Below are 27,318 nucleotides of genomic sequence, written 5' to 3'. Positions count from 1 at the left end.
CAGGCTGGAGCAGATAGTGAGGAAGGGAGAAAGGACTGTTATTTCTGTGCAGTCTCCAAATCCTCCTAATATCAAACACAAAGGCTTCAGAGAGTGAAAACAGCATGTAGCAATGCAGAAACCACTCTCTGTTGGCTGCTGAGCAGGAACTTGGCTTGCTGGGACTGTGTTCCTCTCTTGATGTTAGATCTCTCTCAACTGTGCTTTTGCCCTTGACCTGGGGGCAGAGGAGGAGCAGCAGCTAGGATTTGGGTAGGCTGCTTAGCAGAGGCTTGAAGAGCCTAGGGATCCTTCATCAGGACCCACTGGGAAGCCATTTTGGAATGAGAAGACTGAATGGATTGCCAGCATTATGCTGAGCTCTTGTTCTTTGGAGTCCAAATTACAGCCAGACCATGAAATCAGGGGATTTGGAATTGCAACAAGGAAAAACACAAATACAAAATACGGTTTCTACCATATCACCTCATTTCACCATTGTCTCCAGAGAGCACGTTGACACCAGGCAAGCTATTGTCAGATTTATTATTCTAACACAACATGCTTTCATCAGCATTTTTGGAATAGAAAAGTGGTATTATGCTATGATAGCCATAAATTAGCCCTGGTTATCTCAAACAGTATACCCAAACCGCTCATGCTTCATAGCTAAGACACAAGGCTGTTGCCATTGTAAAGGATTAACACAGTGGCTGCTTCTTCCATCCCAGGTTATTCTTAGAGATTGACCCTGCCACTGAGATCCAGATCCTGGTCATAGTTTCAGAAACTTAAACACCATAGGACAGTGTAGAGTGTCCCAGCACACAAGTAATCTAGCCAAGAATCAGTTGACTTACTAGGCAATGCAGAAAATAAAGAAATCTTGATCCAGTGTCTAAATGGCTGTGAACTTGGATGAAATTTGACATGATCAAACTCATCAAAGTTTTTCTCACGATTTCTGCTCTTTGACAGGAAACAAGTACTGTACATTGGCACCTTTCTGTCAAAGAAAGGCATCAAGAGCTGTGAATACTTTCTCTTGAAAAAGATGGGTTTATGGCAGCTCTTTGGCATGACCCCCAATGCCCAGCCAGGGCTTCGTTTCTTCTACAAGATGGCTTCAGCCCACTCATTGCATTGTGAGTTTCTGTATTCTGATCTATTCTTTATTGCTAGCTCAGAGGTGGAAGCCTTTTCCACACCGAAGTATCAGGAAGGTCTTGAGCTTATTTCAGTTCTGTTACGTGCTTTCAGGCATGGCAGGGTGGCTGACTGCCCTGGGAATAGACTCTGTGCCTTTTGCTAGAAGGGAATGGTGCTTCCTTTCTAAGGAGGTGACTTCTGGCTGTGCAAGCTTGTTGAACTCCAGCAAGTACAGCTGCTATGCACAGGGTAGAGAGGTGCATCTTGTACTAGCTGTGTGAGTGAAAGAGGGTTTAGTTCTGTTTCTTTAAATAAGGGAAATTTAATATTTCATTATTTGAGCCATGCTGCTTTCAGATCTGTCCTCTGAGAAACTGAGATCACTGCAGCCTGGAGACAAGGGAAATACAATTCTAGACTAATAAATTTTGGTCTGACCTAGAGCAGCTATGAATCATAAATAACCCCTCTTACTTCACTCATATGAAGCTAACCACCATGGTGTTTCAGACACTGAACATTGTCCATGACCTCTTTCCCTGGAAGGACAGTTAGATAGAAAATTCGTGTCTAGTGAAGCATTTGTGGTAGCCCAAATTCTTTCTATTAATTCAAAATACAATAAAAAAGATAGGGTCTTGTACTCTGGAGAAGATGACCAGTCTTAATACATTCTATTTTCTCCCCAAACCTTTCAACTTGAAAGCAAAATTCCTCCGCATCTTTCCTTTGCTGATATAATCTCAGCACATCTCTCAGAAAACTAATGAAATAAAAGTGTAACCTGGGATCTCCAACAGAACTTGAGCATGTTCATTTAAAGGCTTCCTACTTCCCAATAAAACAATGACTTAGTGTCATCCAAAAGAATTCTCTTGTCCCTCAATTTCCATCAAGCATGTTAGAATCTGCTGCTGCTACCCAGAAAGGATTAACTGGTTTACAGCATTATGCAGTTAACCCTGACAGCACTTCACTAAAATCAGGAGGATGAGCCAGGCAGTAGAAACTGGATGGACAGTTAGAAGTAATTTACAACAAAGGCTGGATTTATGCAGAAACATTGGCACATAACACACAATTATGTTCAACAGATTTTGAAAATTTGGTCCTAAAAGTTAAAATCAGGTTTGAGCTACAGATAAAACTGATATTTGGCATGGTTTGTCCCCATTCTTGCAGGACAGACAAAACTAGCATTCAGTTCCTAAGGCTTCCAAAGGCAATTCTCATCTTTAAACCCACTGATCTCCTAGTTCAGAAACAGCTCAGACTGTTCCTCGTTGCTCACATGCACTCCTTTGTAAATCACACAAACCACACTGTTGCTTGCACTGTCATTAGAGTGCACTTCAGATTCAAAATCAAAACTTTGTCTCCAGCATTCTCGCATATATACCATGACTGCTTGCCCACTAGGGGACTCCTGATATTCTCATCTACCTTCATGAAGGATTAGTTGTCACTTCAAGCCCTCCAGCCACCTGGAACATGGAAATTCCATTTACATAAATTCAGGGCCCAGGTTGTTTCTCTGCTCTCGCTGGCTGTCACAGCAGCCTAATTCATGGGTGGTCACGTCAGCCCTTCACCCTCACATGGTGCCTTCGAGTTACAAGCAGCAAACACAAAACTGAAGAAGAGAAAACACATTCTTCAGTCTGGCACTGAACAGGCATATGAAACCTAAGGGATTTTTTATAATCAGAGGGATTTTAAAGAGACATAAGCTACACTGAAAATAACTTACACACAAATTAGTATTTAGTTCTTCCTCTCTAATACAGATTTTCATGGAAGTCCCCTTTACCCAGTAGTCTGTTGCCCTAAGTTTTCTTGCCTTGTGAGTGTTTGAAATTTTGTAGTGGAGATTCTCACGCAGCTTCATGTAAACTATGTATATATTTAGAATTATCTACTTCATTTACATATTTCTCCTCTGGGAGGAGAAATATGATTGATGGTAATGTTCACCTACGAAGTCGAAAAGGTGGAAACCTGTGTAACCAATCTTTTGCCTTCTGTAAAAAGTGTATATAAATAGAGTCAAAAATATTAAAATAAAACGTTCCTGCCTGACTTTGTGCTGTCTGCCTCATCCTTTGTGTGTCCAATAGTGCAACAGTAGTCAGCCTCTGGAAAACCACTGGTACCTTAGGGATCTTACTAGATGCCTTCTGCTACAGAATGGATTACTTAAACATTTCAACCTTGGAATAAATGCCTTGGGAAGCTTCAAATGTTGCCTTTCCACACCAAACAGCATCCAAATCAATTGTTGGCATAAACAACAGTCAAGCTGCCTTCTCTTCTTGCCAGAAGAATTAGGTCCAATGAGACTTAGCCATCATAATTTTTTCCACCATAGCTTCCAGCTCAAGACTTCCCACCAAGCAGCCACCCATATTTTGTGGGCTCCAGCTATGGTAGGATTTCCAAGAAACTCAATCTCAAGCCTAGGAAAGCAAGGGCGTGGGTCCAGCTCCACCCTGGGACTTGGCAGATGATTCTTAGAAATCTGCAGGAATTCGTTTTGTGCAAACCTGAGATGAATTTGGTCGTTTTTGAATTTCAATACAACTGGCAGAACTCTTATATTACAGCTGCCTTCTCCTCATTTAGTGCACAGCTCAAAAACTAATATTAATAATACCCATCTATTAGCATTTCACAGTGAGTTATTTGTTTAGTAGCAAAGAAAAGTGATTAAAATATACAAATGGTGAAAATCACCTTCTCATCCTCTGCACTGCTGTATAATTCATGCGGAAGAACAAATGAGATTACGGCTCAGGGACTGTCTCCAGGATGAGTTACATTTGTCCATTTCCCATTCCTGTTATAAACTTTGTCAAGGCAGTAGAATGATATGTCCCATTTGCCATCCCTTTCACAATATTTGTCAGACTACTGCAATAATATAGTTGCTGGATACCCACATACACATCATGAATTATTTGTTGATGTAAGGAAAGTGTTCTTGCATTCTCTTTGAGTAATCTGTTCTTGCCTTTAAATCCAGATGCAGGTACTGAGTAACATGATTTCTTTTTACTGCTGTTAGGGTGAGATTTGCTATGCTCATCCTTTTGTTTGGAAGGGGAAAAAGAGGAGGGGGTGTGCAGCAGAATGGCAGACACAGTGTATCACTTTGCTAATTGCAAGAGGGATCCAGGTGCTGGCAGAGATCAAACCTACTAATATAATATCACCAGCCCTAAAGGGCAAATAATTGCAGCAGATAAATCACTGTTCAATAAACACACCATTAGAACAGCTTCTACCCCTGAGCAAACAGCTTTGAGAAAACTTATCTTCTTATGCAAGCATTTGTGCAGGATTAATAGTCATCAACAGCATTTTTTAACTAATGTCAAAAATGGATATGCTCCATTTGATCTGATATGGCTGTTGCTGAGTAAATGCAAATAGGAAAAGAAAATGAAAAAAATGAACACATGACAAGTGTATGGAGTGCTTCAAAATTAATAGGAAAAGGAAGGAACAAACATTATGCTGTTCAGCTTGCACTACTAGGAATGCCTCACATGGCAGGACACTTGAAAGGAGGGCCAAGTGATTACCCTAAACAAACAATCTTGTTATTTTAGGGGTTCAGTTTAAACACTTACCTGCCACTCTTTGGCTGGAAACTGTAAGAACAGGCTCACTCCTGTCATCATTAATGCAATTTAAGTCAGACTGGACTGGAAATTACATGGTTTTGAACACTGGGCCATAGTTGGGAAATGCAGCTCCAGCTTGGTTCCTGAAGGAACTGCTACCCTCTGGGCTGGGACTCACTGGAGCCAAGGCACCATGCAGCAGGAGTTAGAGCTGCTCTGACTCTCTCCCACTCCTGAAGGCCAGGATGACTAAATGCAAATTTTGAAAACAAAGGAGTGGAGGCTAAGGGTAAGTAGAATGTGATCAGAACCAGGACATACAGAGATAAGGGAGATCCCAGTCCTACAACCCCAGAGCTCCTCAGGCAGCTTAGCAGCAGATGACTATAAGCAGGTACTCATCATGAGCATTCACGGTTGTCTCTGCTTGTCTGCCAGCAGTAATTTGTGTTTACAGGGTGAGCTGCAGCTGTACAGAGGAGAAGGTTTTGCTTCACTCTGGGTACACCAAAAGCAGTCGTATTCAATTCTGGCCATGCTGCTGCTGGTGCCAGCCACGCTTGAGAGGACCCAAAGGAGTGCACCAGAGAAGGGAAGGAAAGAAAGCCAAGTGAATCAGACTGACAACAGAAGAAAAGCTCAGCTTTAAGCATTCTGCCTGCGGCATGAAACCACCACAGGAATTAGATAGTTTATGATGTATGCTATGTCACAGGGATATAAGAACAACCTTTGTGTTCCAACCCAGAGATCCTTCCAGTGCAGTTCACTGTCAGACCTAGATTTGGTGGGGCTGGGAGCAAGGGACTCCAGGAAAATGCTGAGACTAGCATGGACACAGAACATGCAGCAAAGCAATCACACAGAAGAAGCACAGGAATATGCTGCCCCCTCAACAGCAGGGAAGAATGAAGTGGCCAGCCTAGCATGCCGCTTAGGAAGGAGGGATAAATGTACCAGCAGAAAGCCTGGTCAAAACGAGCAGCAAGCTCAATAAGGAAAGGCAATCTCTCTGTGACTCCCAATGTAACAAACCTCCTTATGAAGAGGGTGAAGGAAGGGAATTTACCACTGATAAATCTTGATTAGGAAACACATTTGTTCCTCCCAAGTGAGGGGTTCACTGTAATACATATTTCTGCAGGAGGCAATTGATAACATATGGCAGCTAAAAATTAACAATAAAGACTTGCCCTCCACAGAGAGAGAAAGAGATGGCCAACAGGAGGGTGGCCAGGGCAGCCACAGGTACAGAGTGGGTTGCAGACCCTATTTAACCCATACACTCAGCAACTCAAGGGGTTCCTCTCTGCTATAAATGATGCAGAAACCTTTTAGCTCTGTCCCAAACTGAATGCCATGAGACAGCTGTGCACTCACTGCATCTTTCTTCAAGAGGTTTGCAAGCTTAAGAATCCTAAATGATAAAGAAATCAAAAGAAGGAAACTATGGTTCATGGCACTCACAAAAAAATTAACTTTTCTCACCACACAAACAGAAGCAGCAATATGGCAGTCACATTTGTATTTTGAAAGAAAACAGTAGCAATAATGCTGTCATTTTTTTCAGAGATTATAAATTCTTCAAAGACACTTTTTTATTGCTGTTTTAAATATGTATTTCCAAATGTGAAATATAGGCATGAACATTGTGTACCAGTTTAAGAAAAAAACAACAAAATAGATACAACTGTGATAGTGACCAGATGCCCGAAGAGAATACGAACAGAGAAAGCATAAGGATACTAATTCATCCCCCTAATATCACTCTCCCAGAACCTGCCTTTTTACAGCTCAAGAGGTGTCCTCCCTATCCCCACATTTTCCTCCCTAAATCATAATTTTTCAGTTATCCTGTTCATATGAGAGCAAGATTATAGTCAGCTGTCAATAATTTTCAACAATGATCCAGAAGGATTCCTTATTTTAGACTAAGAAAGAATACTTCATGCTGATTAAACTTCCCATGAGCCAAATACCAAAAACCAAAAAATAACCAAAAAACAACCAAAAAACACAAGTTAGTCTTACCAGAGGCAAAACACTACCCTAGTTTTTGCATACATCAGTCAGACAACAAAGTAGGAGAAGAAAATCAATGAGCATAGATTCCCCAATGAGAGCCAGTTTTGCATTTGCTGCTCTTTACAAAAGGTGTGTAAGTTGGTGTCACTTTCATACACTTTGAAAGCAAGACAAATTATTCAGATCTTTATTCGTGATTAAATACCTTATTAATGTATTTCCCCTTGTTAGGTACAGCAGTTGTGTTTATGCAAAACCAGAAGAAGGTATGAATTCCCAGGAACCATCTTGGGGTTTCACAATGTACTGCACAAGGAAAGCAGGCAGTTGCATAATTATTCCAGCATGACATGCTCATGCATAAAATTAGGCCTTCTCTCCAAGCACTGTCTGTCAATAAGCCCTGCAAGTCTGTAGGAGAGCTGTTCGTAACACAGTCAATTTTACCTATCAGTATGATGTCCAATTACTTGGGAAAGGGTGAAAGACTTTATGCCACATCTAAACATGACAGACATAACCTTTAAGTACTGGCAAATGCCAAGATGTTGCTGGCGGTAGGCATTCTGAACATGCTTGTGTTTTTCTTTGTACATGATTTCCCTCCTTTTTTTAGATAAATGCAAATTGTTAAATATTTTAAAACCCTGCATTATCACATCTCACAAGAAGCAAGTTTGGAAAGCAGAAGGAAGTTTTAAACTACCTAACATTTCCTAATGCATTTAATATAATGTGGGTTTTGTTCCTTCCACAGGTACTGAAGTAGCCCTTCCTTGATCCCTTGTTTCAGCACACAAGTTGTAACTTCAACAGGAGGCCCAGTCCCTGAGCCCTGCACAAAACTAAAACAAAACCAAAACAAAACCAAAGAAACAAAAAACCCCAAAAACCTAAAATAATTTTGTTGTATTATTCTAAGTAAAACACATAAAAAGCCTCTGTTCCCGTCTCCAAAGGGTAAAGCTGATCTGTACTTCACAAATCTTTTGAAAGAGGCCAGCATGTCTTCCTTCTTAATACCTCCCAGCAGGGAGCACAACAGCAGGTCTAGTTTATCTTAATTATCTGTCTTTATCTCCATAGGAGAAGAGATTACTGCCAGTGTGTTGCTGGCTAGAACAGAAGAAGCCAAAGAGCACAAGCCATTTCCCTTTTTCCACACCTTCTCTCACAGATCGGGTAACTGCAATAGGAAAAACTGATGGAGGGAGCGGAGACCAGGAGAATGATATTTCTGTTGTTTTGGGTTATACATTGCAGGTGGAAGTGCATGGTCAGAGTCACAATGTGTGTAGAAGAAAGAAAAAGTTTCTCTTTGTAAAGGAGGATATGTTTTATCTTTGCTTACCACATAGGAAAACAACAAAGAGAAAGCCAGCTGCAGCCACTGAGCCAAAAAAAGAGAGAGAGAGTATAAGGGATATGTACAGTGCTGAGTGCCCTTAGGACAAGATGCCTTAGGCTTTCAAAATGTTCATTTTAGAGGATGGCATGTATGGTAGTTCTTTTTGCATTAGGGAAGTTACCTTTTTGACAGTTATTGGCTCTATGCAACACCATACTGCTGCTTCTCTTCCAGCTAGCTTAAGGACCAGGGGTCTGTGTTCCAGGGAAGCTGTTGTGATTTGATTTGAAGCCTATGGCTTATTGGAAATTGCAGTTTTGCTGCTTTGTGGCAATTTTGGTTGCATCTTTTTTAGTATCATGGTTGACTGTGTAACTAATGTGCTCTGGTTTTTGATTCTTTGCTATTAGGAGAGCCCAATTCTGTTTTTCAGCAGAACATCATGAACTGCCTTGGCATCTGATATGCTGCTCAAAGAAGTTGATGGAGAGTAGAACCAGATTCTCATGTGCTTCCTAGCACCTAATTACTGAATCACAAATAAGATTGTGACATAAATCTAAGTTAACATTTTCTTAAGCTCATCTGTGGTGGTTTTTCCAAGACTGCCTTTCTATTAACTCTTCATGGCCCTGAGAAACAATCTTTTTTTGCATCATTTGCATCTTGATCAGAACTCATAACTTAGTAGTAATTTCCAGAAATGTTAATGAAAATATTTAGCATATAAGACTCAACAGAAATACCTTGGAGAGGTAAAACAGACAATTAGAATCCTTCCAGTTCATCTCAAAAATTTACCTCTCACTAACCTTATATCTGCTTCACATACTAAATAAACATAAACACAAAATCCCCTCCTTACTGGCCTAATCTGGATTATTATTATTATTGTTATTGTTATTACTCCTGCTCTGTGTATTATTTTGTATGAGAAATTAAAACACAACTCAGTCACCTTTTGCTGCCTATTTCATGTGATAGGTAGTTACTGATGGTGAATAGTTTTTCCTTTACATTAGGAGCTGTATTATGGTGCACATCTCAGGCCATCAGATGAACTTTGAAGATTGTGACAATCTGCAGGTCTTTTTCATACAATGGGCTGTGGATAGAACTTCTTGCCTTTGCTCTAACTCTTATAGAAAGGCACAGTCAGTGAACTGGGTCATTGTTAAAAAGGAAGCTCTGGCCTGAAGGTTTCCCAGTTAAAAGGGAAAACACAAGTTGGCCACAAAGCAAAATCAATGTTGATGAGTAGCTTCTCCTTTACTTTTGTGCAGTGAAGGGTAGATTTACAGGACTGAAGTCAGCAGGAAATCCTTTCAAGCAATCCTTTCAATCCTTTGAAAAATTTAGCCAAGAATTCTTTCCTAGCAAAGTTTTGGCAGCATGTGCACACCATTCTGCTTAATAGTGAAGGATTAAAAAAGAAGATACCAGTAATAATAATATATTAATTTCAAAAGCTGGCGAGTTTCCTTCCTCTAAATCAGGAAAGACCCTTGAGCCAGCTGGACAGTCTGAATACTGGTTATCAATGCTCTTTTCCAAGACAGAAGTCATTTGATAACCTATTTCAAGCATAAATCTTTGCCTCTTTGAAGTATGATCTGTATCTGCTGGCTGTCTATAAAAAAACATATCTGAGAAAGATCTCAATTCTGACTGGGGCCTTCAGGACAATACAGCTGATAAATTCAAGTAATGATCATGATGACTGCTTTACTAAGCTGGAAAACTCCAACTGTTGGCATGTAGCCCATGAGTGAAATGGTTGCCTGTTTCACTGTTCTGGGAATTCCACAGAAGTCTGACAAATGTAAATTTTCTTCTGAGACCTGTGTTTGAGGTTCCAGCCATACAGGCCTCCAGGACTAGTGGCCCGGTGTCTGAGCATGGCTTTTATGCCAGAAAGCATGAGGAGATTTCATAGCAGAGACAGTATGAGAGTTTCTGATTAGAGAAATATCCATATCCAAAATATGTACCCACCTGCAGTTTTCCAGTGGTGGCCCAAACAAATTACTGACTTGCTGAGATTTTCTCCTGTGAAAAACGTAAAGTGAAGGTGGAAGAATGACTCAATCATGGCATTCTTCTTCTGAAGAAATGGAACAGGGATAGCAAATGTGCATCTCTTTCATGAGCTTTGGCTGATGTGGTGTGCACGTGGCGAATGGTATTAAAGGAAAGACTCCATTTTGTATCATACTTGTGCCAATCTTAATTTGGGAAAAAGACAAAGCATGCATCACTTGTGTTCATGTCTCATGCTCAGGACTGTTGAACAGAAGTTTATGTTGTGCCAGATTTATTTTTGTTGTTATTGTGGATATTACAACAATGTTGCTATAATTTTCACTATACTCAGAGCTGGAGAAATCCATCTAGGCAGAATCATCAAGAACCATTTTCTTAATCTACCCCTGTGTGAATGGAAGGTGTGGTAAAACCCCACTAAAACAGGGGGAAAAGCCATCCATATTGTGCAGTTCCTGCTTTCCTCTCTCATCCAAGGCCTATTTTTCATAACCAGCTCAATGATACTTCCAAACAGCTGTATGTTTTCTCTAGCTAGATTTTTCTAAGCAATCAGAATTCTGCTGCAGCATTAAATTAAAAAAATAAGAATAAATAAAATGAGCATTTCAACTACAAGCAGTCTTTGCTCTTTCACTGCAGTATGGCTCCCATCCAAAGCCAATTATGTAAAACAACAGCACCTCGGCACCATTACAGCCATCTAAAGGGAAGAATTGCACCTACTCAAAGCTGAAAACATTTTCAAGAAATTTAATTATTTTCTTACTTTCTCGCCTCAAGCATGATTTTTACCTTACTTCTTTCTAAAACGCCTTGGGTGTTATTCAGCTAGAACATATGGAACACTATATAAATCCAAGTTGTTGCTAATTTTTACTTAAAAGTCAGGTTTTATTTTCTGTTTTTACTCCTGCCTGTTTACACTCCTTGAAACATCTTTTGCATTGCCCCAGATGTCGCTTCTCACAGTGCTTCATCTTTTGTACATGTTAATCTTGCTTCTTCAGTACTTGTGATTTTTTGCTTCATACAGTGTTAGAGACAAATGCGATGCCAAAAATTAATTGTCAAAGAAAATAGCAAAATTATTAAGGTTCATGCCTTTAAATTCGTATCAATTAACTTTAATGGTCAAAACCTTTTCATCAATTTATGAAACTGTGTAGATCATGATTTCCAAAGGAAAAAGTGACTCTGAGACAGCTCCATATAATAGAGAGATTCTCTTTGTTTTACAGCTTTCTGTCTAACTTTTACCTGCTGTGGAAATAATTTGTAGCTTTTTGTTCTCATATTAGGCTTTCAATGATCTCAGTCAAGAATTCCAAGAATACTGATAAGAGCTGCTGGCAAAGCATGTTCCCTGTTCTGCAGTGGACTATAAGACAGAATAATCGAAGCATGATTTACTCTCAGATATGGCACTAGTGGGCTCTCTAGAATATATTATTAGAGTTATACCCTGGAGGCACAGAGAGTTGTTAAATATTGGCCAAAGTTGTTGAGGTCTTTGGGAATGTTTTTATTCAACAACTGGGGTGCCCAGAAGCAGTACTCATTTCCAAAGAAAGTTCTTCAGAATGAAGTAATTTTAATTTAGAGTATAATATTTCACACATAAACAACACAATTCTTTGCATAAATATTGATGTTGTTTCATGTGTGTACTCATACTTCCTAAATGAAAAATGGTTAAAATGAAAGGGCTGTGTGATTTCTTCTCTCTCAAGAGAAGGCATAGTGTTTTGTGTCCTCCCATCTCTTGGTTTGTTGTGTGAAAATGCTATGTACCAGGGTAAAAGGAAATAATAATTTTCTGGTTTATGTGTACCCTTTCGTTTATACACTCTAGGTGAGGACTTCACCTGCCTCCAAATTCTCTCAGGTAGTTGCCACCCCAGAAATCACAAACACTGCTTGTTCCTGGTCAAAGCTATTACCTTACTGTTTTTGAGACCATGGGTACAAATCATTCCCTTTCAATTAATTTTTCACTCCTGTATGTACATTTCTTCACTAGCATGAACTGAGAACTAGGAATGAAAGCAGTCATTTGGATGAAATCTCTTTGACTTAGGCACATGATCAGACAACCCCTAAGAGCCGCTGAAGGGAAGGGGAAATGGGAAGACAAGAACAGGTAGAAGAGAGTGGACAGCACATGGGACTACACACAGGATTAGGGCAACTGTAAGCAGAGGAATAGATCTTGGCCTTACAGCACAGACTTTTTCTTAGAAAGAAAATTATTTATGCAGTATAGTGCTGACCTGAATTCTTCTTGACATAATGGAAAAGAATAAATTAGTAGACAAATTTTGAAAGAGGGAAATACATACTACTTTCTAAAGCATGTGTGTTTCTATAAATTGAGCTTGCAGTGCTAATTGGGAAGAGATAAAAACCCCTGGAACTTTAGGTCTTGTCCTCTTTGGAAGCTTCCACTCATTTAACCGAACCTATACTGACCTTGTATCTCTACATCTTGTCTTGGTACTTGGGCATTGCTGAAAAGAATGGCAAGACCATCACTGTGCTCTGAAGCATTGCATTCAGAAATAGTCTCTCTGGAATCATTCAGCAGGAATATCAATAGAGGTGTGTTGATACCTGCTTACAGTAAAGTCCAAATTTTTCACCTCAGGATTACAGTGAAGACCCATGGAAGAGAACAGAGCAAGAGGCCCTGCCCTTAATGTAGCAGCATGCTAGGAGGTCGACAAGCAGTTCATTGTCAGTAAATGTATTAGGTTTGCATGGCAAGGTTTTGGTACCAGGGAACTACAGGATGGCTTCCCTGGGAAGCTGCCAAAAGCCTCCCCTATGTCCAACAGTGCCGATGCCAGACGGCTCCAAGGTGGACCTGCTGCTGGCCAAACAACAGTGGTAATGCCATTGGGTTAACATATGTAAGGAAGGGAAAGAAAGCCTACTGCTGCATTTGCAGTCAGATAGAGGAGTGAGAACCTGTGAGAAAACCAGGAGGAAATGTTCCAGGCACCAGAGCTGAATTCCCCTGCAGCCCATGTCAGACTGTGGTGAGGCAGCTGTCCTCTGCAGCCCATGGAGATCCACAGTGAAGCAAATACTCACCTGCAGTCCATGGAGGACCCCAGGAGAAAGCAGGTGGGTGCTCAAAGGAGGCTATGATCCTGTGGGAAGCCCACATTGAAGCAGGTTGGCTGGTAGGACCTGTGGCTCTCTGGAGAGAGGATCCCATGCTGGAGTAGTCTGTCCCTGAAAGACTGCACCCTGTAGTCCCTGGGACTGAACCACTCCCCACTGCACAGACAGAGAAAGCAGAGAATTTGTGTGTAAAACTAGGCCTAGGAAGAAGGAAGTAGTGGGAAGAGAGATGTTTTAGGATTTGTTTTTATTTTCTCATTATCCTACTCTGATTCGATTACTAATAAATTTAACTAATTTCCCCAAGTAGATTCTTTTTTGCCCATTAGAGTAACAGGTGAATAATCTCTCTTTGTCCTTATCTCCCTGTCCTATACCTGTCTTTTCACTATCATTTCTCTCCTCTGTCCAAATGAGGTGCATGACAGAGCAGCTTTGGTGGACACCTGGCATCCAGGCAGGGAAAACCCATCACAGTAAATAATAAAAAAGGGGTTCTGTGTGATCCTGTTCCACATGGAACTTCTGAAAGTTCAGTAAGGTCGTACTTCAATATATTAGTACTCCTAGCAGTGTGTGTTGCTGCAAGTAATATGTTGTTTTCTTGCTGTCTCTGGTTGAAGATGTGCTGTGTGCAATGCTGTTAAGGCACCAGAGAGCTCCATCAAGGAAAAGAACAGTTCCTTGGCTTAAAAAACCTTAAGAGGCCTTAAGAAAGGCTTTTTGGTGCTGCACAAACAGAGCAGCATTAAATTATAACCTGAGCTTTTTAGCAGGCTCACTCAAGTACAGCAAATACCAGCTGGAGGGTAAGAAGGGATTTGCTTTCCAAACAGCTAGGAGAGGCACTTATTTCACTAAATTAAACAAATATCAGCCTGTTTATGGCAGTAAAAGTCAGCTGGACATCATGAGCTATGGTTTTTATTGTGGGCTGTTCAAGACCTGGCATCCTAGGGGACGTGAAGGGAGCACAACAAAGCTACAGAAAAATGCAGATGTGTGGGCTGTGGGTCAGCAGGATCAAGACATAACATGGAGGTGCAGGACAGGTTTCTACCATGCAGCAAAACTGGTGCTAATAGTGCTACACTGTTCATTCATGGTCTCCTGAGAGACTCATCTGCCTGCAGAAGAAATGCAGCATGAGCCATGCTTCTGCCTAGAAGGAAACCATCTCTATTCATCCTTTACATGAGATTGTTGAAATGAGTGGGGACACCAGGACAGAATAGTCACTGGATCCTGGAGAATTAAGAAGAGGAAGAAAGAGGCAGATGCATTTAAAGGAGAAAGACTTTTTCACATCCTCCCTGCAACACGCTTTTCAAAGACCCAGGAATGGCTGCTCACAGTCTCTCTAGAAGTGGGCAGGTGTTATTCCTAAAATAGAATCATGGAATGGTTTAGGTTGGAAGGGACTTAAAGATCTAGTTCCAAACCCCCTGCCATAGGCAGAGACATCTTTCACTAGGCCAGAGCTCCATCCAGCCTGGCCTTGAACGCTTCCAGAGATGGGGCATCCATAACTTCTCTGGGTAAACTGATCCAATGACTCACCACCCTCAGAGTAAAGAATTTTTACCAATATCTAATCTAAACCAACTTTCTTGTAGTTTGAATCCATTTCCCCATGTCCTGTCACTGTAAACTCTTGTAAAAAGTTCCCCTCCAGCTTGGACTTCTGTCAGCCAGAGTGGCATGTAAATTCCCAGAAAAATAGTTTTTCTTCCCTACACTGTACTGGCTTAGTCTGGGTTATTGAGGGCTGCCCAATGCCTGACCAAAGGGACAGAAACTGTCCTAGTAGGGAAGAGGAGCCAGACCCAGTTCATTCCCTGTGCGCAGGAGTACAATGAGCACTTGTATGACCCCAAGAGCACACATACCTTGCTTCCTGTAACCCTGCAGCACCATGAATATGACCAACTTCTACCACTCATCTTGCTTACTGCTTCCTGTCCAGATGCTGCCTGCACATGGGCTGGAATCTCTCTGCTATGCAACTTCACACAGCCGCAGTTGTTCATAATGCAGAAAAGGCAACCTCATCACACTGACTGATAAGGAGGATTTCCAACTATTTCCATCAAATAGCTATTCTTAATATGTCTATGAGCAATCTAGGAGGCAATAGGGCATTCTGTTCCAATGATTGAGTGGGAAGGCTCCCTTTGATTTGTCATCTTCAACTGATTTCAGGGTGGTTGGATTTTCACTCTCTCCCTAAATCTTTTTGCCCTGTATTTTTAAATTCTCTGCTTTCCAGTACTAACATACTCATTTTGGAATTTAAGGCCTTCTTTTATTCTTTTTCTGAAGTATATGTGTCCTTTCTGATAAAGCAGAAAGACTTGAAAATACAAATCAGAACACACATACCACCAGGAACAAGATAAACTTTCTGATGAAAAGATTGTTGCTCTAGGCTTCTATTCTTCAGTGAATTGAGACCTTAAAGAAACCTTACTTGAGCTCTGCAGAAAATCTCTGGTGAGGCCAGCATTTCAGTACTGCTCTTGAATCTCAGCATGGTGTTTTTTTCTGAAGACTGTCATTTTGCTGGTGGCATTAATGCCTGTGTAGTTGAGAGAGAGAAACACGAGTGAATTGGCCAATGCTAATGCCACTATACACACATGCAGAGTTACTTCATAAAATAAAAGAAATTGAACTTACTGAACAAAAACTCAGAAAATCTGATTTCTTATTTGTTCCAATGCCGAGAGGCATTTCCTTTGTCTCAATCTACTTCTCAGCAGGAGTCCCACACTGATGAACTATCATCAAATTGTCATTTCCCACTGAGAGAGACACCCGCACTGCTCACTGATTGGAGAGATGGAAACAAGGACAGGTGTTTCTAAAAACTGTGGGGTTTTAATATTAAAGGAATACAATATTTTTTTTTCTCTTGTGGCACATATTTCCAAAATAGAAGAACTCTTGAAGTAAGGCCATGGAAGAGAGACTGGAGGAGACAAATGAGACTAGTTAGTGTGGCAAGGAGCTAGGTGGCAAAAGTTTGAGAAAGTCACCCTTAGTGGTGGAAAGGACTTCATTCCAGGTGAGCTGAAGTCTTGATAATTCTGTGGCAGAATAAGGGCAAGTCTGTTGTTTGGGTTCATGTCACAATGGCTGTTCCATTGGAGGAGTTGGTGGGATCCTGAAAACAGGTTAATTATTATTAGGAATAATGAGGGTATCTGTGCTTACATTGGTTAGGATTAAAATGCAGGACTTGTAAAATTGCTTATTATTTAAACTGAGCAACTCTCTTCATAGTGAAACCATATTTCATTAGCTTTTTTAAGCATTTTAGAAAGAGCAATTGAATTTCTCAAAGAAATTGCTCAGCAGTGATCTCCTCAGCTAAATGGGGATAATGCCAAGCCCTGCTTTTACACAAATGAAAACAAATGCGTTAATTTATGTGGGGTCCACAGCTGCTAAAGTCAGGAATGTGACAAGAATGTCCATGATAAGATGAGTAATTCTAACTTCAGCATGAAGGGAATAGTGTTCAGTAAATAACCTGGACCACACAAACAGAAGGGGAAAGGAAAATATTGAACAGCTTCTTGCTCAGTGGATTTAGTCTGTCCCTTGCATTGTGAGACGCAGGCCCTCTGGGGAGAAATAATACATGGTTATGCAATTAGATAATGCATGCACACAGGAGGGTTAATTAAGGTTGCACAGTTCTGACATCTCATATCTCTGTGTTTTTAAATTTGCAGTCTTAGCTTTCTGGTATTTTTCAAGGGAATTTTTTAACTTCTGTATTTGTCTGTCAGAACAAAAAAATATTCGTGTTCTGATGCCAACCAAACTTTCATTTCCCCCCTGTTGCCTAACTGCGTTGAAGTCCCCCCTGCCCAACAACACAGGATCCCTCTTAGAGCTTAGGTCATGATCAACTCCCTACAGCATCCACTTATGGGAAAATGAACAACAATAATTTAGCATTTTTTGTTTCATTCTGCCACTCTCATGAAAAACAATGATAAAGCTGAGCAGCCACAGAAAAACACAAAATCAAGTTCTACTTTTTATATGGTGATACCTTCAAAACAGGAGTGGTGTAAGAAGGCGGTTGACTGGGAAGGGATTGGTTAGTGTGGGCATGGACAGTGTTTATGGTAGGCTACCATGCAGCTCTTTTGTGTAGAACACAGCTGAAAGGTCCCATCTACATTGGATAGACACATGCTAACTGAACAAAAATGTCTGATTTCCTCTATGCTCAAAATAATTCAATTGTCTCTTGTTTAAGGACCAAAGGGTTCCTTTGAATCCCTGGGGAGAGGGAACTTTTCACAAATCATCAGTCTGGCATCTCCATAGAGTGTCTGGTTGCTGCTTCTGCCGACCTGAGGGGCAGTTGTCATAGCCAGAGATTGTACTCCACCTGTCACTATTAGGCAGGTAAAGCACTCAAACAGTGTATCTGCTGGGCCCTGCCCTGTTGTTCGGTTTTATCCCATTAAATCTCTTCAGAACACACCTGAATCCTTCATCATGAAGCTGAATAGCTATACTATGTTTAAGCCTCCCAAGACAGCTTTCAGTACTACATGTTTTTGTGTCTCTCTACAGTAATTTTTCTCCCACGATTCTTCTCATTTCATGGGCAAACCCTCTGAAAAGTCCCAAGCAGTTAAGAGGGATGAAACCCATAACAGTCTATAGAAGCATAACTGTGCTCTGTTCTGGAGTTGAAATAGAGTCCTGTCTTGCGCAAGCTTTTCGAGCCATCCTAGCAGATTATATTATTTGACAAAGATATTAATTGTATTCTATTCTATAGGTTGTTCAAAATGTAAGGAAAGGCTATCACTTTCCCTTAGATTCTACAGGGCTTTACCACAGAAATCGACATCACAGACTATAAAATGCAGTCACCACATGAAGTATACTGATGTCTCTTTGCTAGGTGTCTTTTATTTTTTGTATGAATTATTTATTACTCATTAATACTGGCAGAAGTGAATTGTGCTCCTGATCATGACCAAGAAAATGACAGGGACAATGCAGCAACAGTTACAGGAGTGGGCAAATTCTCTGAATGCCTGTAAAAATTATTTAGTTGGTTGGAGGGGAAAAAAGATTGTTTAATGTCTGGCTTTGTAGGAGGCACAAATTCCCCAGTAATGAGTGATATAAATACCATATTACACTAAGGCAATATAATTTTGTACAAGAAAGTAATACACAAAGAGTACAGTAGTCTTTGACATTGCAACATCTACTCTTAGATTTCCAAGAATTTGGTAGGATGAAATAGTCATGACATTCTATGTGAGGAGCTGAGCACAAAGTAGCACAGCTGCCCATCTACTCCTCAGTAAATACACTGTGAAATGAGGAGATCTCAAGGCACCAGATTCTTGCTTCAGAGCTCCAGGGTGTGCTCTCCCTGCAGAGTATTTGAGCATCATCCCCTAGGTAGGACCTTACCATTTACTTAGCTTTTAATGTTCTCAAAGAGTCTTGATCTGTCTTGGGTACTGCTAAAATACTTAGACATAATAGATTCTAATGCATTAGGGATACAATACACTCAACACACCCATCATAATTAAATCTTGACCTTTTCTGGCAGGTAACCCCAGCAGGCTAGCATCAATGGATTTAGTAGTGGACTCTTTCCTTCTAAGATAACAGTGTCTTCATTTCCCTTCTCTAAGTGGTTTTACATTGTTTTGGCCCTATCTTTGTATGGCTATTAGTATAATTAGTTGCTAAGATATGTAATTCTTACAAATGCAGGAGTACAACAAGGAAGCAGAAGGCAGGTGCACTTGGAGAGCTGTCACTGAAGAGGGGATGTGCCTGATCATCTGAGTGACATGAACATACAAAAGAGTTATGAGGAGTTATTTTCCACAGACAAGGAGCAAATGTCTGTGCACTCTGAACAACTCTTGTTTCAGATTAAAGGAAGCAGAGACAGAGGGTGAGGGGGAGTTTGAACCAAGTAGGTGGAGCTATGAAACAATTACGGTTGATTTTCTGTGGGGCTTATTGAGGCATCTTCTGATTTTACCAATGTCATGAATACATCTAGATGGCAATGCATCAACAGATACCAGCAGAGAGCTACTGGTGCTACAGGCAGCAAAATGAAGAGGTAGCTCCCTCTCTCTCTCTCTGTGTGTGTGTGTGTGTGTGTGTGCGCACAGATGATTTGCTCTGTGACAGTGACTACAATGGACTTCGCTCAGAAGGAGTGCTCCCTAAAGAGTGGCTTCAGGATCCCTTTAAGCTTTAATGGAACACAATGAATAAAAAACCACAAACCACAGACACACATTTACATATTTGGCATATACCATTAAAGGCAGGAACAGCTAGGGTCAGCGGCAGAAATGGGGAGAGGGGAAATGAAGATTTTCTCAGAGGTGCTTAAACCTCCTAAGAATCATAGACAGAAAAAACCTGTGTGCCTTTCCCTTACAGTCCTGTGCTTGTCCGTACAGGCACTGTCTGATCTTGAAATACTTTTAAAATGTCTCATGTGCAGATTCAGTGAAGAAATGGCTGATGCAGCCTCAATGGGAGACTGGCTCCTGCTGTACACAATACTGTACAGGCTTGCCACTGAGGGCAGAGAAAATTAATGTCTCAACTCAATAATAGCATGAGCTTTGGACTTCCTTAGCTAAAAGCAAGACCAAGCTGGACTCACATACATCCTTCCAGGGTTTATTTAGAGATCCAGCATATTTTAGCTCTGAAAGCAGTGGTCACACCATTTTCTTTTTCTCTACATAAATAAAACATTCCTATTGGCATACTTGAAATATGAAGTCAGGTTATACTAGGATCTTGGTACATACTTAAATTTTATCATGTAAGGAACCATTTTCCTTAGCACGGTTGGAGATAAAGAAAAATCTGTCTCCCTTTTGCCTCCACCCCTGAACTAAGTCTGTTGTATTTCTAATTCCAGCTGGGAGTACAGAAAAGACAAAGCACAGAAAATGTCACATAAAAGCCATTTTGCCGTAATTCAGGTATTTTTCTGACCAGTGGCACTCACAAGTATTTCTTTCAGGACTTTATTCAAACTGCAAACCATAATAAGATCAATTTTCCCCCCACTTAAAACCTAATTACAGAACTTCCCTAAAAGTCATGGGGTCATTGTTAAAAATTCAGATGTTTAAGAGTAATGCACTTTGAAGGCTCCTCTTTTTAGCTTTATAATTTTGCATTTCTGTTGGATGACAGGTTTTCAGGCTTTCCTTACCCCATCAAAAGGAATAGAAAGCATTTTCATAAGAGAAAGCTGAGATTCCCACAGACCTAGAGTTTGGAGTTTAAAGAAAACAATCACCAAATATGGCAAGAAACTGTGAGCTGGAAATGTTGAAACACTATTATTATTATCGTCTGCTCTCATCTTGTCTTTCCCAACAGGCTTCACACCAAAGAGAGAACAGAGAAAATGCTCTCACCTAAGATGGGATGAATAAGCTGGTTACATTTTAAGAAGTGCCAGGCACCCGCAGCTCTGCTATCAGTGGGAAATGCAGGTGCTCTAAGAATAAGACCAGGTTGTCAGTTTTTTTCTGCTGTTGACTTGCCTTCTTGTTCACTCTTCAGTCAGAACAGAGTCCCACTGCTTTCCTGTGTAATAATAATGGAGACTTGTGACTGTTCTCTGCCAGTTTCATCTATGGACTTAGACAGGATCATTCACCCTCTTGAGAAAGACATAAACTGACTTAAACACCTTTTTACTTTTCCCAGTTTATTTCCCACAGAAACCAGAGTGTAGGAGGATATGTATGACTATGTCTTCCTCCAGCACAAAGCTGGACGAGCCCGACTGAAGAATTACTTTCAGTTTTCTGTGATGACTTTATTGCAAACAGCAGTATATCCTATGAGGTTTGGGCTCAGTGGCAGAGTGCCACACTGCAGTTAGTAGCCTGAGCAGGTGTCTGAAGTGTACCCCTCAAAAAGCCTTTTTGTCACCCCGAGCAGGACTGTCCCATAGTCTCTCTTCTCTGGGTGTGGCAGTAGTTCTCTGACTGACTAGCCTAAAAGCTTTCTTTCACTGCCAAATGCTGACTATGGATGCCTGCTAGTGTGGGATGGAAAAGTAAGTGATTTGAATCATCTGATAGAAGGTGATGGTACCAACCCTCACATATGTACCTCTGCTGGAGTACAAAGAGAGGCTTGAAGAAAGCTAAAATGTTAAGAGCACAGATTAAGCAATAGGAATCCCAGTGATCAGTGACACCTGTGTGCATATTTCTATGCAATGAAGGGGGACGGAGAGACTATACCTCCTCCTCTGCTAGACCTGCCCTGCTAATACGTCCTCAGCATCCTACAGCTTAAAAACACCTGTGAAGTAGCAACAGCTTAAAAGAAACATGTATTTCTCTCCCTGATTGGTCTTGCATTGATGGCAATTAAGAGGATGAAGAAGGTAAGGCTCACATGAATGCATATCCCTCCCAGTCCAGATGAGTTCTTGCCATTTGATTTTTTCCCTGTCACTTCACTCTGCTTGTTAAAGGTGCCAATTTGTGCTATGATGTGAGAACACTGTTCACACCCATGGTAATGATGTTCTATTCCATTGGGCTGCACAGCTTTTAATTTCTACTTAATATAGTATCAAGGTTTTATGTCCAACATTCTAAATGCCACAGCATGTTGATGAAAAGAAATTACATTGATGAAACAGTTAGGCAGTGATTAATATGATCCATAACTCAGAGTGATGTAGATGCCCCAGGTTTCTATCCTACACAAAATGATGTCCAATTACTTGCTATTGATCAGATATTGCATTGCACCAAATGGGATGCCAGCATCAATTCATTTCATCATATTGAATTCCAGCCAGTATCGTGGGTATTTGGCACATGTTTTGCTGAAACATTTGTCTGCCATCACAGAGCTGATGAACAGGTTGGCAGGTTTTGTTTGTGAAAAGGGTGGGGAGAGGATGGTGAAAAGGAAGAGAAAGAAAAGAAATGTGCTAATTCTGCTTGTGAATTTGTCCTCATACCTGGCACTGACAGGACAGAATGCCGCCATGCATGTGCACATTTGTTTCACACAAATAGCTGCATGTCCCTTTCAGACATGTTAACATTCTGTACTGCTTGCTGCTTATTTTTTATTGATAATCAAGTGAATAATTAAAGCCCAAAAGCTATGTAAAACCCACATAAATCATCTTCAGTATGCAAGTAATGCACCTCTGCTCAGGCATGGCTCCTGTTATGAATTATGGCCTAGAAATCTATGATTCATACCAGTGTATATCACTTCCTCACCCTGACTTTGTTTGTAGGAGATGTGAGTGCCAGCCAAACTCAGGGAAATGGGATGGAGGTACACAGAATGGTCTTAAGATGTCTCTTCAGTCCACTTTCCCCATGAATTTATCATCCTCTTTTTATGTTTCTTCTTTACTGTTGATGGACTGTTTTCCCAGCTGACACGCCATTATTTCTGAGCACCCCTTCCCCTTATTTCAATATTTTGTTGGTATTGTTCCTGCCGTTAATAGTTCCCTTATAACATTTGTTCCCCTCTCCTTTGAAAGAAAGCCCTCCCCTGGAAGCGCTGTCGCTATTAACCTCTCTGGGGAAGATGGCGAGTCATGTGCCTGCCACATGGAGCACTGCGAGGCCAAATGTAACAACATCTGCCACGCATTCAGCAACTTCCTTTTGGATTCCTCGCACTCTATTTTCACTTCCAGCTCTAAGCAGGAGTGAGATGTCTCTCAGATGCCAGAGGGCTGGGAATGTGCCATCCTTCTACTGTGAACTGGGTGGGTTTTGGAGACAGGCAAATTAAGCCAAGTACTAGAATAAAAGTGGAGATGAGCTGTCCACAGCTTATTTCAGTTGATCCTCAAGGCACCTTCTGCCATGGAACTACTTTCCAGGTCCTTGAAAAATACAATGCCTGCAAAACTATCAATTACGGAGCTGCAGCTCTGCAAATGTTTACAGATCTGCTCAATTTAATGTGCTTGAATGGCTTTGGGGCTGCATGAGGGTGTAAAATTAAGCATACATGGAAGTTTTTATAGGCTCCAGCTTTCTACCTTACAGAGCAGATGGTGTTTCTGTAAGCATTGTGGAACATTATATTTAGAAACAATTCCATTTGTTATTCAAATGATTTGTTTACTGGACACAAACAGCATAGTTAGTATACTGCAGATGTTGAGAAATGTCCCTCTTTTCCAAAAAGCCTGTGACTTCCATGGAGCATGACTACAGATACCTGAGTAGAACAGCCTACCTGAGCTTCTTTTTAGAGAATCTGGCTGGGATTACCAGATAGCATCATTTCTTTTCATGATACTTCACCTCAATCCCACAATAAACTGCTCTTGTGCCTGAAGCAATAGAACGTATCCTAATATGCAGGCATTCCTTATGCTTTAAGTGCTTAGGACAGATCAGTTGAATCATGTTACTTGAACTTGAGATCAAATATAAAGAGGACAAATGGCTGAGATCACAAAAAAATAGGTTAAATAAAGAAAAGAAAATTTGAATTTCTTTTTACTCCATAAGCACTTATATTTTTTTTCTTAATAAATTCTAGTGTACAGTAATAGTTTATTGCTAAGATAATAATCACAGCTGTCCATTCAGTACTGAACTTCTAAAGCCAAAGTATTTTCCGTCCTTACCCTCTTTTTAAATATTTTTTCCAAATGTAATTTCAAGTCTATGAGCAAATTATAACTCAGCATGTGTCTTGAGGGAGAAATATTCCTCTGCAATAATTCAGTGCATAAAGGATTCAAGAGACAATTCCCCAGCAATATCTATTTTGCTGTGGCCAGTATTCTCCAGCCGATCCTTGCACTTGGATTGTATCACTTACAGACAGTTTTTCAGAAGAGTAATTCTCATCATTTCTACAAAATCAGACCTCTTTGCAGTGTTTCAGAACAGGCACAAAGAAAACAGAGCAATCTCAACTCAGAAGACTCTTCTGATTTTGTAGGTTTATATATGTATTTAATTAAAAGAATCTCCCCTCATTTGAATCAAATACTTAATACAGGATTAAGTACCCCAATTATTCATAACTTGATCAGTTTCATTACAATACTTGAATATTCTGTTCTCCGGGCTGAAGAACCTGGTGAAGAGAAGGCTCCAGGGAGATCTCATTGCAGCCTTCCAGTACTTAAGGGGGACCTAAAAAAAATGAGGGACAGAGATCTTTAACTTGGGCAGATAACAATAGGACAAAGAGGAACAGTTCTAAACTAGAAGAGGAGATGTGTAGATTTGGTATAAGGAAGAAATTCTTTACTGTGAGGATGGTGAGGCACTGGAATGGATTATCCAGAGAGGTTGTGGATGCCCCATTCCTGTCAGTGTTCAAGGCCAGGCTGGATGGGGCCCTGAGCAACCTGGTCTAGTGAATAGCACCCCTGTCCATGGCTCTGAGGTTGGAACAAGTTGATCTTTAGGGTCCCTTCCAAACCAAGCCATGCTATGATTCTATGATTCCAAGACTGATCTCTTTGCGTTGGACTATGAAGAACATAGACATCTCAAAACGTTTTCTACCACTTTCTCTTTTAAAGTGTTTGTGATGTGAGATGGTCAAAAAGAAGAGGCAAGTCTGATTTTTTTTTTTTTGGCAGTAGTTCTATGGGGCTTATTAGTGCTTTTAAATTTTTGTTTTATATTAGGAAGGTAGGTATTTTAATCTCAGTTGGCAGCAGACAGGTAAAATATGAAGGGGAATAAATACAGCTACTAATTAATTTCATCAGACTCTTGAAAATTAAATTCAAAACCTTTAAAAGTCAATAGTGCTGATGAAAATCCTCCTGCAAATCTCTGAAACAAACTTCAAACAAATTTATCTCTAGCATTCTTAACATGTTCCTTCTTTTCCACCTCTAGGTTCAGTTTCATGTGTGGTTGTTTAAACAGAGAAATATACAAGACACACTGGAAACTACCTGGCATTGCAAGCTCAGTGTTGGAGCTTCAGCTTCATCCTTGCTTCCTTAAAGGGATGTTCACATCTCACCTGAGAAGCTGTTCTAGCTGGTTGTCTAACGTGCCCTGCAGTTTATGCCTATGGCTGGTCACAGAGCTTCCACCTACTTAAGAGGGAGAATTGGAGCTCAAGGAAAACAACATTGCCAACAAAGATCCTGAAAAGGAACAGATGAGGTCCCTCTCCCAGAATTGTAAGTGTCTTTAAAGCTAGAAGTTAACATTTAAAATCATAATTCTGGCATCCTGTTAGAGAATCACAGCATTGCAGAAGAGCTGAGGTTGGGAGGCATATCTGGAGATCCCCCAGTCCCACCTCCTGCTGAAGGCTGTGTCAGCTGGAGCAGCCTGCTCCAGGACATACCTAGTCAAGTTTTTGAATATCTCTAAGGATACAGACTCTGCAGCTTCTCTGCATAGCCTGTGCCAGTTCTCACTATATTTCCTTATTTTAAAATGAAATTTCTTGTATTTAATTTTGTGTCCACTGCCTCTCATTCTGCCACTGGACAAAGCTGGGAAGAGTCAGGATCTATATTCCTTGTCCCCTGCCATCCTCTGGAGTTTATACACACTGATAAGATGCCCCTGAGCTAAATTGTCCAAGTTCTCTCAGCCACTCCTCGTATGGTAGATGCTCTGAATCCCTTTCTTTGTCGCTTTGTTGGGCTCACTCCATTATGCCTGTGTACCCCTCTGTGCTGGGGAGCCTAGAACTGAGCACAGCTGTGGTCTCACCAACGCTGAGGAGAGGGGAAGGGTCACCTCCCTCGATCTGCCAGAGATCCTCTCCTTATGTTAATCACCCTCTCACTTTCAAACTAAATCTGTTTGATCCTTATTTTAAAGCTTGTTTCCATAAATATGAAGAACAAATGGCGAGGGTAGGGGGGGACACAAATGAAAAAGGAAAAAAAAAAACCAAATAAAAAAGCCCAGAGAAGAAAGAGAAAAGACAATGTGTGACAAGACCTTGGAGCCCAAGGCCAGGGCTCTACAAAGAGATGACACATTGGCACAATATTTGTAATAAATTAAAGAGCTGCCACTTCAGATGTTGCCATCCAGTCACTCTGGCTTTGATCTCACCCTTTCTTCTATGGAAAAGCACCAGGTACTTGAGGCACAACTGGCACCAGTTATATGGTTATATATATATATATATATGGTTTCTGGTTTCTCTCTGCACTCCAAATAGCCTTTGGCCTACAGGAATTCCAAAGTCATTTATTTGATTCCTCATATATTTGTGGTATTGCTCTAGGCTGGCCAGAGAGAATCTGAGATGAGTTTGGCCTTAAGCCATAGTTGGAAACCTGTAAGTGTGTGTATCGTGGAAAAATTGAAGGGAGGATTGATGCTGCCATCACTTAACACAAGGAACTAGGCAAATAAGGAAGTGATGTTGAATGAGCAAAGTGGGAGACAACCAAGAAAACAAACTATTTGGCTAGCATATGATCCATTGCAGCAAGAAACTTCACAATTTCAAGAGGCTTTCCAATATTTATAAAAATGCAATAATAGGCTTAAGCAAGAAAAGGCATGAGGTTAGACATCATGTGATGTCTGTGATAAGAGAAATGTGTAATTGAGCTGGAGTGGAGGTGAAGGCTCTTCCTGCACATACAGTGCTATTACATTCTTTTCCACTTGGATACCCTCTCCAAGCACTCTAATCCATGGATCTGCAGAAGGATAATCTACTGACATCCAATTTTCTGGGGTATTTTTTTTTTTTTGCTGGATGGGCCAATTTGTTGACTGAGAGGTGTGGGTGTTAACTCCTTCCTACCTAAGTGGACCTCAAGAATTAAAGATGGGTTTGTTCATGAGCAGTGAGCAAGCCTGTGTTTCCACCTGTCTTACTGATGACATTACTAAGTTCCCCAACCCAGGAGGACATTAAGGACATTAGAGGATAGGTTACTACTACAATTAGCATACAGGTAAAGGAACAAGTGTTGGCTCTCAAAATTAGCTGAAGCAAAAAAAG

This window comes from Zosterops lateralis (genome assembly GCF_965231275.1).
Source record: "Zosterops lateralis genome assembly, chromosome: 7".
NCBI classification, from domain to species: Eukaryota; Metazoa; Chordata; class Aves; order Passeriformes; family Zosteropidae; genus Zosterops; species Zosterops lateralis.
The sequence above is the reverse complement of the archived record's forward strand: the minus strand, read 5'-3'. Positions refer to the sequence as shown.